Raw genomic sequence first — 15635 nt, forward strand, 5'->3', positions numbered from 1 at the left:
TGTGTCAACAGCAATTGTGAAGCTGCATGTCCTCCCAAGAATGAAACTGTAAATCAGAAACTTCACTCCTTTGGGATGGAGTTCTGAGACTGATTGTGATTACATACCTGGGCTGACTTGTTCCTCAGGGGTTTAGGAAGTGGGCTGAGATCTTCCCTTCCATGAAGGGTTAGCAGAATAGAGACAGTGCCCGGGAAATGTTCTAAAAGAGCAGAAGGGAGGAATCAATAGTGAAGCTTTCTTCTGAGGCTTCAAAAGTCTAAAATTCTTGGAAAACCAACACAGTGGGAACTTGGATTCCTCTTGAACTGTCTTAGTGGATAGCTATGAGAGGGTGCTCACTAGCATCCATGACCTGAGCACATCAGGTACCATGCATTTTCAGAAGAGAGTAATACTTTATCTTTGGATACCTCAACTGCAGACAGCTTGTTCCTGATTCTCAGAAGTGTTGAGGACCTGTCCCTCCTTTAAAGAGATTCAAAGTTTCTGGCATTCAGCACTTTTGAAAAATCAAAGCAAATAAATGTAAACAGAATTACTGGAAAACTCTGGAAATGTCCACAGTACAAGGTCCTTGCTAGTTTAGATTAGCTTAAGTCAAACACAAATAGTTTCAAATTGTTGATCTCAAATTATTGGTATACACGAGCCATTTACATTTTACCCAATAATTTGAGACCATTTGTGTTTGACTTACATTAAACAAGGTGAGAAGAAATGATACATTCTGTCATTAAACTCTGTGAATATGTCCTCCAATATGATGCCTATGGGAACAGATGATGGAGCGTTAGAGTAGTCCACTCTGACCATGATACTTAAGAAGGCTTACATTCACTTCTTGCACAAAAATATAGACACCAACTATTTTAAAAAAATGACTGTTAAAAGTACATTCTTTCCCACCACACACTCCTTGTCCTTAAGCCTATGTCTGTGCTTAGGGCTAAGGGGATGATTTCCAGCTTTCATAGGGTACGTCTACACTGCATCCCTAGTTCAGACTAGGGATGCAAATGGAGATGACTGAAATAGTTAATGAAGCGGGGATTTAAATATCCCGCACTTCATTAACATGATCTCAAAAAATGAGGAGTAATGTTAGTTCGGACTAAGGACTTTAGTCTGAACTAATGCGTCCCGGTGCGCACTTCCTGGTTCGAATCAGCTGTGATTCGAACTAGCGCACCGGCGAGATCATGTTAATGAAGCGCGGGATATTTAAACCCCGCTTCATTAACTACTTCAGTCGTCTCCATTTGCATCCCTAGTCTGAACTAGGGATGCAGTGTAGATGTACCCATAAATACATTTGTGTTAGCTCTCATACAACTGTATAGCTTCTGGTTAGCCTGTACTATCTCTAGCCATTGCCCTTATGACCATAACTACACCATTACTTTTAGCATGCTAACTCTATGAGACCTAGCCTGAGCATGTCTACACACACTGAAGTACAACTGCATTTGCTCCAATCCCTCAGACAGAGACCAACACCTACAAGATCTTCATCAAGCATTCTTGAAACTCTGATACCCGCACGAGGAAGCGAGGAAACAGATTAACAGAGCCAGACATGTAAATAGAAGCCTCCTACAAGACAAGCCCAAGAAAGAAACCAACAGAACACCACTGGTCATCACCACCTACAGTCTTCAGCTAAAACCTCTCCAACGCATCATAAGTGATCTACAACCCATCCCGGACAATGATTCCTCACTTTCACAGGCCTTGGGAGGCAGGCCAGTCCTCGCCCACACACAACCCGCTAACCTGAAGCAATACCAGCAATGATACACCACACCACAGTAACTCTAACTCAGGAACCAATCCATGCCACAAACCTCGGTGCTAACTCTGCCCACATATCTACACCAGCGACACCATCACAGGACCTAACCAGATCAGCCATACCATCTCTTGTTCATTCACCTGCACATCTACCAATATAATATACGCCATCATGTGCCAGCAATGTCCTTCTGCTATATACATCGGCCAAACTGGACAGTCTCTACGTAAAAGAAAATGGACACAAATCAGATATTAGGAATGGCAATATACAAAAACCTGTAGGAGAACACTTCAATCTCCCCAGACACACAGTAGCAGATTTAAAGGTAGCCATCCTGCAGCAAAAAACCTGCAAGACCGGACTTCAAAGAGAAACTGCTGAGCTACAGTTCATCTGCAAATTTGACACCATCAGTTTAGGATTAAACAAAGACCCTCCCTGACTGAATTAACCTCGTTATCTCTAGCCTTATTCTGGCCTGCATACTTATATCTGCCTCTGGAAATTTCCACTAGAAATTTGCATCTGACAAAGTGGGTCTTTGCCCCAAAAGCTTATGTTCCAATACATCTGTTAGTCTATAAGGTGCCACAGGACTCGTTGTCGCTTTTGCAGATCCAGACTAACATGGCTACTCCTCTGATACTACACACACTGAGAATCACTAGCTCCAAGTATGGACATAACCTAGAATGGGGAGTGGGCACAACTGCCACAGAGGCCATAGTTCTGTGTATATGACAGATCCACTTGAGCAGAACCCCACCTTTCATGTGATGATCTGCTGACCTAGTTGCTGCCAGCCAATGCCATTGGTTTTTTGTCACCATATGGAATGCCACCAAGCTTGCAGGTGTATCTAGTTTTGCATCAAGCAGTATTAACTAATCATGCTTATGCACTTGGACTTTAGTCTCTTTACTGAGGGGAACATATGATTTAGAATAGCCATCTAAATTATTTGTTGAGTGGCATTAATAGACAGACAATCAGCAGTTTTTCCAGGTCCTCCCTCTTTTCCTTAATCTCTTTTTTGTCTTTCAGATTGTTTGTGGGGCCTTGGGAGTCTATTCTGTGACTAATCTCAAGAATGTGCACATCCTCTAACAGGCATTCATGTTATAATAATATATTGAGATATACCATCTCATAGACCAGGAAGGGACCTTGAGCCATCATTGAGTCCAGTCCCCCGCCTTCATAGCAGGAGCAAGTACCATCCCTGACAGATTTGCCCCAGATCCCTAAATGGCCCCCTCAAGGACTGAGCTCACAACTGTGGAGTTAACAGGTCAATGCTCAACCCACTGAACTATCCCTTTCTTGTAGCTAGTGAACTTATGGCTGCTGTCTCTTTCTGTGGTAGAATAGCATAATGTGTCAGCTTCAGGAGGCAGGACATATGGAATTAATTGAATAGGTAATGTTGGTTTGGTCTACAATGTGCTGCTAATATCTTCTGGCTCTGTGCTTAGTCCCAATGAACTTTGTTCGTAACCATGTACTGAAGCCTGTGGCAGTAAAACAAATCTCCCACCCTTCCTTACTTAGGAGGAGGCAGTGAACAGTTCTATAGCCAGAGACTGGTGTTGTGCCTTTTTGAGAATAGGGGTTCTTATTAGCTCATGTCTACACTACAAAGCTTTTACCAACATGGCCATGCCACTAAAAGCCAGGTGTAAACACTGTTTATTGGCAGTGCTAACAAGTAATTTCCACCCCCTATGAGTGGCATTTGCTTGATTGGCAGGAGTGCTTTATTTACGTTAATACTTTCCAGGACAAAGATTTTGTTGCTCAGGGATTTTTTTTAGGCACCTCTGAAAGACAAAAGCTTAGTTGCACAATTGCCAGTGTAGACAGAGCCTTGGAATGGTGGCTAATGAAAGAAGGAACAAAGACATCTTGTGAAAGACAACAAAGAAGATCTCCCAATCTGTGGGTCTGGTAAGCCACCAGAGAAATTAGAGAGCACCTGAGTGGTGTTTTCCTAATAGGAGTTCTAGTTGGCTCAGCTTGAGTTCTTTAGCTAGTCTCTGTTAGTTTCTGATGTCAGATCATTTGTACTGAAGGCCAGCAACCAGAATGATATGTTGCTTTGTTCCAAAATATTAACTAAAACCAGGAGGAAATTTCTGTGTAGGATATGTGTGAAGGGGAAAGTCAGAACTTCTGGAAATACTGCTTGGTTTCCATTTTTTATGTATTTGAGCTTAGATATTTTACTCTTGCACAATTCTTATGTACCAGTGCTGGAACTTCACTACAATTTTGCTGCAATCGTATAACAAACTCTTCCCTTGCCTCCAGAGAGAATTAGAATACAATAAAATGAATGAAGTATAAAATAGTATACATGTATCCACCAATCCAGCAGTAATACTGCATTGTACCCAGATCACTAACTATAACATTTAAAACTGTACTGAACATAATTTAATTTTCCATTAATGATTCAGAAGACATTAAGGATCCTGAAGTACCTGAGGGTCATCATTATCAATGTCAAGTATCTTTGTAGATATATAGGGTGTAGAAGATTGGGTTGCAGGCCTGCTGATGTGGGAGGGAAGGGGCTAACTGTCCTGAGGCCCAGCAATTCAAAAGAGCACAAGTTTCCTGGCCACTTCTATTGCTACTGGGCAGTGTTGGTGGCTAGAGTTCCGGGCCTTTTAAATCACTTCTGGAGCATTATACAGCATACTCCAAGCAGGGCTGGGGCGTGGAGGGGAGGGGTGCACCTCTGTCTAGACAACATTGTAGACTGGCTGCCTCAGTTCCATTCCTTTCTCCTGAGGCCCCACTCCTACCTTGTCCTGGGGCCCCACGAGGCAGTCACCTCCCCTGTTGGGCTGAATATGTAATGACCTATGTTTGTGTTTACACAGGATCCTAAACTCGAAATAAGATATGCAAATTGCACTATACAAATTGAGTATCTTATTTTGATTCTATTTCAAAAAAACTTTTTTTGAAATTTGGCACCTCTGTGTAGTGCCAAATTTTGAAATAACACCCTATTTCTTGACATCCCTTAACCCTCGTGGGTTACAGGGATTCCGAAATAGTATGCCCGTTATTTCGAAAAATATTTAGAAATAACTGGTGGCTTGTTTAGATGCAGGGTAGCTATTTCAGGATAACTGAAATAGCTGCGCAGTGTAGACATACCCTATGACACAAACCTACTTTTTTGAATACATTCTGGATTTCAGCTTGCTTACTATCTTCTGCCTTCTTTGCATAATAGTAGAGTACAGAATATGCAATTGCATTAAATGCTTGGCAGTATACTAGTCCCAATTACTAGACTGAAGATTTGTATTGACAGATATCAGAAATGTCAGTTAATTTCTGGTTAAGTGATGGATAACAGAGTTTTTACTGTACCACTTTACTCCATGAGTACTCCCATTGAAGTCAATAGTGCTCTTTGTAAAATGGAAAAACTTAAAAAACAACTAATAGTGTAGCAGCACCTTAAAGATTAACAAAACTTGTAGATGGTATCATGAGCTTTTGTGGGCACAACCCACTTCTTCAGATGAATGGAGTAAATCTTTTAATACTCCATTCATCTGAAGAAGTGGGTTGTGCCCACAAAAGCTCAAGATACCCTCTACAAGTTTTGTTAGTCTTTAAGGTGCTGCTACACTATTCATTGTTTTTTCAGGTTTTCCAATAACTTGGCTACCCTGCTGAAGTCTTTGTAAAGTGTTACTCAGCATGAATAAGGATATCAGAAGCTGAGTTTGAGGGTAACATTTTCAAAACCATGTGACTTAAGATCCTAATCCATTAACATTCTTTGTAATTTAATTTCCTGAATGCCTAATCAAATTTTTGTAAATAGGATTTAGGCATGTAATTTAAGGTACGTCTACACTGCAACACTATTTGAAATAATTAGCACTATTCCGAAATAACTTAGTCTGCATCTACACAGCAGGCAGTTATTTCAAAATAGTGTCAAAATATTGTCAAGCTTGAGGACTTCTTACTTCAACTCCTGTACCTCTCATTGTACGAGGAATAAGGGAAGTCAGAGGAAGAGTGCTCTATTTCAAAATAAGTGCTGTGTAGACGCTCCCTATTTCAAAATAAACTATTTTGAAATAAGATGCGCAATTGATGTAACTCAATTTGAGTAGTTTATTTTGAGTTAATCCCTGCAGTGTAGATGCACCGTAAGTCACTTAGGTATTTTTGGTAATGTTACCTTAAGTCTTTAATATTTAGACATTTTGCTTCTTCACCATAAATTAAATCTGTGGGTTCTTTGTGGGAGTTACTTTCAATACACCTTTTTATTTAAACTGTTCTGAAGTATCATATAGTCCAAGCCACCATATAGGAAAGGTAAACTCCCGAGTTAGGGGCAAACAACATCTATCAACTGAGCCCCCGAGTTGGTTAGCAAATATCCAGGTTTTTTTAATTCACCAATCAGTAGCTAAATATATGTAAACACTTATAATGCTTATGTTGCCATTGCAGCTAATTGTGATATTAAATTCCTCCTGTGAATGGAATTTTAATGTTGTTGGTGGCATTTTGTCAGCAGTTTTCCTGCTGTTTAAAAGATCAGTGTCTAATGGGATTAAGCTAGATAATCAAATCACAAACTGGGATCTGGGTATGATGTTTGGATGCCTGGCAAGTACTTCCTTACTGAATATGAATGAAAAATGTTTAGAGCTTAAGGAGAAAGAAAAGCCCTATATTTTTCTAATGCTCTTCTGTTAACACAGGATTCTTGGCAGCATAACTGACTCATGGTAGCCCCCTGCATTCCCTCCTCCCACAGGCACCAGTCACCTATGCTTAACATTAGCCACAGATTTTTGATGTGACCATTCGATCCTCAGTTATCAGGAAGAGCAAATTCAACTGAATATCAAAACTCTGGAATAGAAACACATTTAAGGAGATTTTATAAAACATTTAAGTGTAATTTAGAGACTGTTGCCCAGGACTTCTCTCTGCATTGCTACATCTTTCTACACAGAACTTTTCTTCCTTCTTCTCTTCAGCCTTGCCATGAACTTGCAGTGTTGTTGCTAATGATTTAACTCTCTCAACAGTAGTCAAATTCCAGTGTGTGGGTGTTGCAAGGTGGGTATTGTTAAAATGCACATCCATTTGATCTGTTTTTATGGGTGTAAAATCTGCTTTGCAAACTGGATTAAAATAATTGGTAGTAACCAATATTCAGCTTGGAGTTGTTAGTACACCTCTGCTGTCATTTGCTTCTTTCCCCATCTTTGTTAAGGTAGGATCCATAAAGACTCCTGTTCATTAGATAGATAGATAGATAGATAGATAGATAGATAGATAGATAGATAGATAGATCTATCACCTGGCCCATGACATGGCATCATTTTACTAAGTTCTCTAGAAACACAGGTCTGCTTTGTGTACTGTACATATCTTGCAATATAGTGACAAAATGCAGGTGTGCTTTTGAATAACAGCGTCTTGTACATTTGGTGGGGTCCAGTTTTTGTGCTCTAGGAGTGAGGATCAGCAGTGTATTCTGGTTCCTTCTCTGCCACTCGCTCACTCTTTCTTTAGCTAATTGCTAACTATTTCATGCTTTAGTGTCGCCATCTGAAATGGAGGCATTAACACTTACAGGCTGTGTCTACACTGGGCCACTTATTCCGGAAAAGCAGCTGCTTTTCCTGAATAACTTGCCAGCTGCCTACACTGGCCGCTTGCTTTTCCGGAAAAGTAATGACGATCTACTGTAAAATTGTCAGTGTTTTTCCGGAAAAACTATGCTGCTCCTGTTCGAGCAAAAGTCCTTTTCCGGAAAAACTATTCCGGAAAAGGGCCAGTGTAGACAGCACAGTAGTCTTTTCCGCAAAAAAGCCCCGATCACGAAAATGATGATCGGGGCTTTTTTCCGGAAAAGCGCGTCTACATTGGCCACGGACGCTTTTCCGGAAAAAGTGCTTTTCCAGAAAAGCATCCTGCCAATGTAGACGCACTTTTTCCAGAAATACTTGTAATGGAAAACTGTTCAGTTTTGAGCATTTCCGGAAAAGGGTGCCAGTGTAGACGTAGCCCCACTGTTCTAGCAGGATTCTATATGACTATGAAATGCAGAATTTGCACAGATCTAGGGTCATGCATAGAATTGCATTTTTTCCCTATAGACTTGGTGCTGCAGAGCTGCTGGCTGCCAGTAGGGGCTGCTAGACCCAGCAGATACCTCAGCTTACCAGCTCACAAAGAGTGAGTCTACATCCCACCGTAGGTCAAAATAAGATACACAATTTGAGCTATGCAAATTACATATCTTATTTTGATGTTATTTTGAAATAGCTTATTTCGAAATTTGGCAGTGTCTACACAGCACTTATTTTTAAATAAATCGCTATTCCAAAATGTCCCTTACTCCTCATGGAATGAGGTTTACAGGGCTGTCAGAATAATGAGCCTGTTATATTTTGAAATAACAGGCGTACTCAAAGATGTGGAACAGTGCTGCAGTGTATATGTAACCAAATAGAAAACACTGCTGGAGAGTTTCTGGCAATTGCCATTCTCAGTATACCCTGAAGAAAAGGGGGAAGCTAGCGGGCATTGAATTGTTTCTCTCTCCAAATCTCTGCTTTGTGGGGAAGAGGCAATTGTGCCCATATGTCCCCTCCATCCTCCTCCTACATATCTTCTCTCCAGCCACGCCTCCCTGCCCACTTTGGCTTTGTCTGCTATTTGGAAATCTCTATATAGTAAAAAAAAAAAAAAAAATCACCTCTGGGGTGAAAAAAACATCAACTAAAAGACAGAGGGGCAGAGTTTTCCCCCAAGATTTGCCTAGCTGGTATATGTGACACATACATACTGAGGCAATCAACCAGACCCATCACAAAGAAAGAGGAACAGGGTTGTCACAGAGATTCCTTTAACTCTGCTCTTTTAAAAAAAAATTAAAAATTTTCTGTATTGTTACAGCAATACTTGCTGACAGATATTTTGAAATAAATTAATTTAAACTGGCATGACTATATTGTGTTATTTTCACAAATAATACATGTAGAATTTTGCAAAATTTTAACCTATGATGAGCAGAATTAATTTTTTTGATGCAGAATTCCTATAGGAATAATATGCAGTGGCTACCACTGTGGCTGACATAGTCAGTCTGGTACTGAAAGCATAAATTTGTGTAAACTACTTAAACTAAAGAATCAGGCTTTTTAGCTGAGATCTCTGAAATGTATATCCTCTGAGGGTTGGACACAGAGAAGTGCACATCGATCACTGGTTACACACAGGGGTTAATTAAAACTACGCTGAGACCCTTGTACAATGTTAATGTTCTGAAGACGTATATTGGACATCCTTAAAAAGTCAGTTGTTCACTTTGCTGTTAGCTAAGATTCTTTATGCTCGTGTATTTAGAACAGGTAATAACTCAGGGTATGTCTACACAACCACCCTAGTTTGAACGAGGGTGGCAATGTAGGCAACCGGAGTTGCAAATGAAGCCCGAGATTTGAATTTCCCGGGCTTCATTTGCATCTTGCCGGGCGGCACTATTTTGAAATGTCCGCTAGTGTGGACTCCGTGCCACGCGGCTACACGTGGCACGGATTAGGTAGTTCGGACTAGGCTTCCTATTCCGAACTACCGTTACTCCTTGTGAGGAGGAATAGGAAGCCTAGTCCGAACTACCTAGTCCGTGCCGCGTGTAGCCGCGTGGCACGGAGTCCACACTAGCGGACATTTCAAAATGGTGCCGCCCGGCAAGATGCAAATGAAGCCCGGGAAATTCAAATCCCGGGCTTCATTTGCAACTCCGGTTGCCTACATTACCACCCTCATTCGAACTAGGGTGGTAGTGTAGACATACCTTCTGATCTCTCAGATGTAACTATTGGGAAAAAATGGTGACCAATGCAAAATGTTAGATTTTAATGTGACTGTTTCACTGATGGCTTGCTCCAGATTTACACTAGTACAATTTCAGTGATTTCAAATGAAAGTTTATCCATTCTTAAACATTTCTAGGCCCAATGTATTTGTCTCAGAAGTTTTACACCTGTATAACTCCATGGAAGTCAGTTGAGTTACTCCTGACTTACAGTTATGTAAGTGAGCAGAGAATCAGCCCCTATACATTCTCGTCAGGCACAGTACACTTTCTTACTATCCTTACATGACTGCATCGATCCAGGGTAAAATCCATTTACCATAGAATTGGGAATGCTGATGTACTTTTTGAATGAATAAAGTATATATGCTTAATATGTTTCCCACATATTTCTGGGCTTTGCATTAATCCTTTTTTTCAGTGACTAGCTACCCAATAGCTTGTACCTCCCTTTACTGGGACTCTCTGGTCCAGCAATAGCCATGGTATGGCAGGATCAAAGATGTTCCTAGACCACAGAGCCCAGGTAAAGGGAGATCGGTCCATGGGGCAAGAGTGCAGCAGAGGGTCTGGTGATTTAACTGGAAGCCACGTGTTGGGGCAGGGCGTGGAGGGGGGAGGCAATGCAGAGAAGAGTTCTGTTCCCTTTGGTTGGGAGGTAGCAGGGGTCAGCAGTGGCTGTGAAGCTGTGGCCCCAGATGCAGCCTGACCATGGAGCTTGGGTCTGGCAGCAGCTGCAGAGCTCTGATTGCAGAACTCTGGGTACAGCAGCAGCTGTGGAGTTCCAGCCGTGGAGCTCAGGGGTCCAATGTAGGGAGCCACGGTCAGTCAGGCAGCAGTGGTGCTGGGCTAGAGCTCTAGCAGCGGGCAGGAGTTCAGTAAGGGCCATGTTGGGAGGGACCTCTCCTGGTCTGGCAAATCCCCTTGTTTGGGATGGGTCAGGTCCTGAGGGTGTCTTATGAGGGAAGAACAGCCTATAGTACACTCACTCCATAGTTCATCTAATTAGTGCCTGTATGGTCTGTATAGAGATGGTGTTTATACCATATCTTTTCTTAATAGGCTGCTTAGTAATTAATATGTAATCATACAGTGCACTACTCACTTTCTGTTTTAAAGTAGCTCTCCATGGAATTGTGCCTGAACAACTGTTTCACAGTAACATTTTCTTTAATAGAAGATAGTATATGACAAAGATTTTTCTTTCTGTAGAAAGAAAATTCTATGCTATTAGCTTGTTACATTAGAAAAATATTCTGAAACAAAGTGTAGCACTTCTTCCTCCCCCACTAGTTTTCCCATTGAAAGTCTGGTTTTAAAGAAAAGTTTGCTAATCTGGAAACACCTACCAGTTGGTTTTGTTCCTTTCATATTCAATGGATCTTCAAGAACATTGCAAAATAAATAGCTGTTGCTTGACATGGGTACCCTAGGGCAGAAGTGGAGCTGGGCGGGATCTTCAAGAGGACCCCACATCTTGTGGACAATATGGCAGGGAGGCAGCCATACCTAAGTGGTATTGTAACCTGGCACATTGTAACCTGCTCAGGTTTTTGCCTTTTGCCAAGGATGGATGTTGTGGCCAATTTTCAGTGAGTGATGTTGCAGCTTGATTCAACCACTATAACTAGAGTGGCTGTTGTGTAAAGGACACTACATCATGCATGGCAGACCCTGGCCTGCTGTTTGCTGAAAACACAGTGGTTCTTCTTAGAACCAAGGACAGGACAGAAAGTGGGATGGACAAATCACCCAAGAGCAAGGTTCACCAACTGTGAGAGGTAAGGAGTTGCATGAGGCAAGCTGGCAGTCTTGGGAGGGAATGGTATAGAGGGTTTATCAACAGCTGAGGCTCCTGGGAAGAGGTACATGTAGGGGGTCATGGATCAAAGTATGTCAGGCTTTTATTGGGGTGAGCCTTCATTTTGCCCTGCCCCTCCCCCCCAAATCCCTAGTGCCAATGTGGAAATCATTGTAAACCTAGCAACAACTCTCTCCCAGCATTTGACACTTGAAATTATTGCAATAAATTGTAATGGATAAAACCATATTTTTAGTTTTACAATATGATGAGCCACTTATATTTGGGCTGTATTTTTGCTAAAACAAAGGGGATTTTACATTTTTCAGAAAATACTATAACCTTACCTTCTACCTACACAGCTTCCAAAGATGGAATGATGGGGATCAAATTAACATCAGGAATGGCAATGTTAAAGGTACATCAACATTCAGTTTAGATTTAGATGGTGGATTTTATTTTAAATGAATGACAGGAGGGGGCTGAACAGAATGGAAAATATTAAGTTCTGGATTTTTTATGATTTGAAATCAGTTGATCATTGATAGATTATATAAATCATCATAGCTTTATAGACTAACAGAATTACAGTAATTTATATCAACTGAGGATCTGACTCACTGATTACAAGTTTAAATATTCTGCTGTGTTATAAAGCCAAATGCAATAGTGTTGTACTGATTCTTGAGAACAAGAATGTGAAACTGAGTAGCCTATTTTTAACTGTCCAAGTTGAGTGAAAGGAATAAAGTAAATAATGAAGGGTACCTCTGATTTCTAGCAAAACAATGAAAAGCCCAGTAAGTGTTGTGCAACTGGAAAAGTGGAGTGATGCACAGAAAAAATATTGTACAGGAAAACTGCTTGGTATCTAGTGCACAGCATCACTGCTTTGGGTACATGCAGTACCAAGAGAATTGGTGTACACTGTACACAAAGCAAAAAGGAATAGGGACACACTGTAAATCATAGCACTTATGTGTTTTCCTTATGTGCACAATGTAAAAGTGGAGAAACTGTTAAGCAGCCACAGGCAGCTTTCAGAGCTAACTCACTATATCCATACTCTCCTGATTGTCCTCCTCCACCATTGTCCTAGCCTACTCACTTATCACCATTGTCATCAGCTAAACAATTACCTCAAAATTTACATGCTCAGTGACTCATTGACCATTGATGAGAGACCTGGCAAGTTTTTGGAAATGTCTGATAACACATGGATCATTTGCTCTAGCTCAGATGTCAGGTGTGCAGATTCAGGATTTTGTTGTTTGGATCTGATCTCTAGTTAAAAATAGATACCAAGCACTTTATGCATTTGCTTATGTAAGTTCTGTAAATAAGTAAATGTGAAACAGCTTTTCTTTAAAGCTGCCAATTGGCTGAATCCCCTGAGAAGTAACAGTCTCCAGGGGACTTAATGAGATGACAGACTGCTCAGCCTGAAGCTTGTAAGAGCCATGTTGTGAGCAACAGTACTAACTGCACAGTTAAGAGCAATGGATTTGATAACATTTTTTACCATCTGTACACGGAAACACTCTAATTCGCTAAAACAGTGTGAGCTGTTTGTAACACTCAACAAGGAGATCATTCTTCTCTCTTTTTTCCCCTAACTTTGATGCAACATTTTGCTTTCTTGTGGAGCTGGTATTTTCTTTGAACACTTTCTTATTTAAGGAGCATTAAGTGCAAGTGGGGCAGTTCTCAACATTTCCCATCCCACTCCTTTTTCCATATTGGGACTGTTTTCCAATCTATCAGGGACTTCTATTCCATTAACATGAGAAGGAAAGATCAGCCTGAAAGATGTCCATTATCCCCTGTAGGTGACAACTCCCAGGCTGAGAATGGTGCTAAGTACACATCTCAGAGGACTGAACTTTATCTATACGATGTGTACAACATGGTAGCAGAAATGCATCATTTCCTTGCATTACCCCAACACTACGTCTCAGCACTGTTCTGAAATGATCAGCTTTGGATATAGAACAGAAATGTAGTCTCCTAGTCTTTCACTCTTCAGTCTTTGTTATGCCTGCTAATGAAAGAGATCATTAGTGCCATTGGTCATGAGGACATCTAGTGCCTACAAACTAGAGTAAACCCACCAATTCATTTTACATACCAACCAAGCAGCTATCAGCTAGAAACTTCATTTGGGTTGCTACTGATGTGTCCAAACTTTGGCCAGTACAGATCTGGATCAAACGAGATCAAGAGGTCAAATTCTCTGCATCCATTATACATGTCATGCCATGGATTCCCTTTGCAATATGCACTTAAATATACCAAATTATTTAATTGATGATTACTTGCCTCTTATCTGATTATAAATAATAATTCTGAAGCTCTTCATAAAGATATACTATAATGGCCACTCCATTGCTTTTTATAATGGAATAGAAAAATTAACTACACTCCAAAGCAGTAAAGCTTATGGTTTGCCATAGATACTATGCAAACGAAGAGAAAAAAGGACCATCCACCTTAACTGAAATGCAAAATGAAACCATTTTTTCATAGATTTTATATGAGGACCTTCATTAAAATATGAGAACCTACCAGGTATTACTTTAAAAGTTCATATACTGTAGCATCATTACTGAGAGGCTGATATAACTATTCAAATTATGATTTTTTTCTATGAAAATGGGGGAGTGAGTTGGTGGTTCATTTTTTTCATCTGATTACAGAATATAAGTTTTCCACGTGCTATGTCAGATCATGTCTGAGTAAAAAAATCCACTTATAAAGGAATAGCCTCAATTCCATATTACCCAATTGCTCTCAGACCACTGAAGGCTTCAGAAGGCCGCAGAAATTCTGTTTCACTTTTCTTTCTAATTGGCTTCACTTTCTGGGTCTCTTTAGATTAGCAAGACATTACAATCACTGTGTCAGAGCACACACTTCCTCTGAACTTTACTAAAACCCAACAAGCCACTTACAATGCTCACTTTATCTCCCCTCAAAGAAGAAGGACAATAAACGATCCAAACTCCTACATGCCTCAGGATATTTCAGTTCCAGGACCCTCAACTCATCTAGCAACATTGTCAAACTATCCAACCACACTGTCAGCCCAGAGAAGAACAGGTCTTATCTCAAGAACTCCCTTTCTGCCCCACCACTCCCATAAATATGATTCATTTCTGTGGAGATCTGGAAGCCTATTTTCACCACATCTGTCTAAAAGAATATTAACAACACACTGACTCTCCGATTCCCCCCACCAACTTCACAAGATAAAGGCCTCTATGTGATGGGCGTAACAAGAGTCTTGACTTCTACGTTGATTGCTTCCGCAAATGTGCATAGACTGACATTATCAACAAACAACAACATGTGACATATAACCTTAGTCATGCAGAAAACAATGCTATCCATAGCCTCAAAAACAATTCTAACATTGTACTCAAAGAGGCTGACAAAGGGGGTGCTGTAGTCATCATGAAAGGAACAGATTATAAACAGGAGGCTGCCAAACAACTCACCTACACCAGATTCTAGAGGCTTCACTCCTCTGATTCCACTAAAGAATACCAAAAAAATTAAACCTCATGAAACTTCCTGCTACAACTCAGGACCAAATCTACACAAACACCTCCCCGCCCCCCCCTCCCCCCCATCCCGAATCCCAAACTAGGTGTTTTCTATCTGCTACCCAAGATCCACAAACCTGGAAATCCCTGCAGGATTATCTGGTTATACTGATACTCTCCTCAGACCCTATGCTATCAGCACTCCTAGCTATCTTCCAGGAACCAATGACTTCCTGAGGAAACTCCAGAACATCACTGATTTTCCTGAAAACACCATCCTGGCTACCATAGATGTAGAAGCTCTTTACACCAATATTCCACACAATGATGGATTACTGGCCATCAGGAACACTCCCTGATGATGCCACTGCACTTCTGGTTGTACAGTTCTGTGGCTTTGTCCTCACCCTCAACTATTTCCTATTTGGGGACAATTTATATCTTCAAGTCAGTGGCACAGCTATGGGCACCCACATGGCACCACAATATGCCAACATCTTTATGGCTGACCTCCACAGTTCTCTCCCGCTAGCATCCTTACTTTACTTACATTACAATGATAACATTTTCATCATATGGATCCATGGGAAGTAGACCCTTGAAGAA

Source organism: Pelodiscus sinensis, chromosome 6 (genome assembly GCF_052426305.1).
Source record: "Pelodiscus sinensis isolate ZL-2025 chromosome 6, ASM5242630v1, whole genome shotgun sequence".
Taxonomy (NCBI): Eukaryota; Metazoa; Chordata; order Testudines; family Trionychidae; genus Pelodiscus; species Pelodiscus sinensis.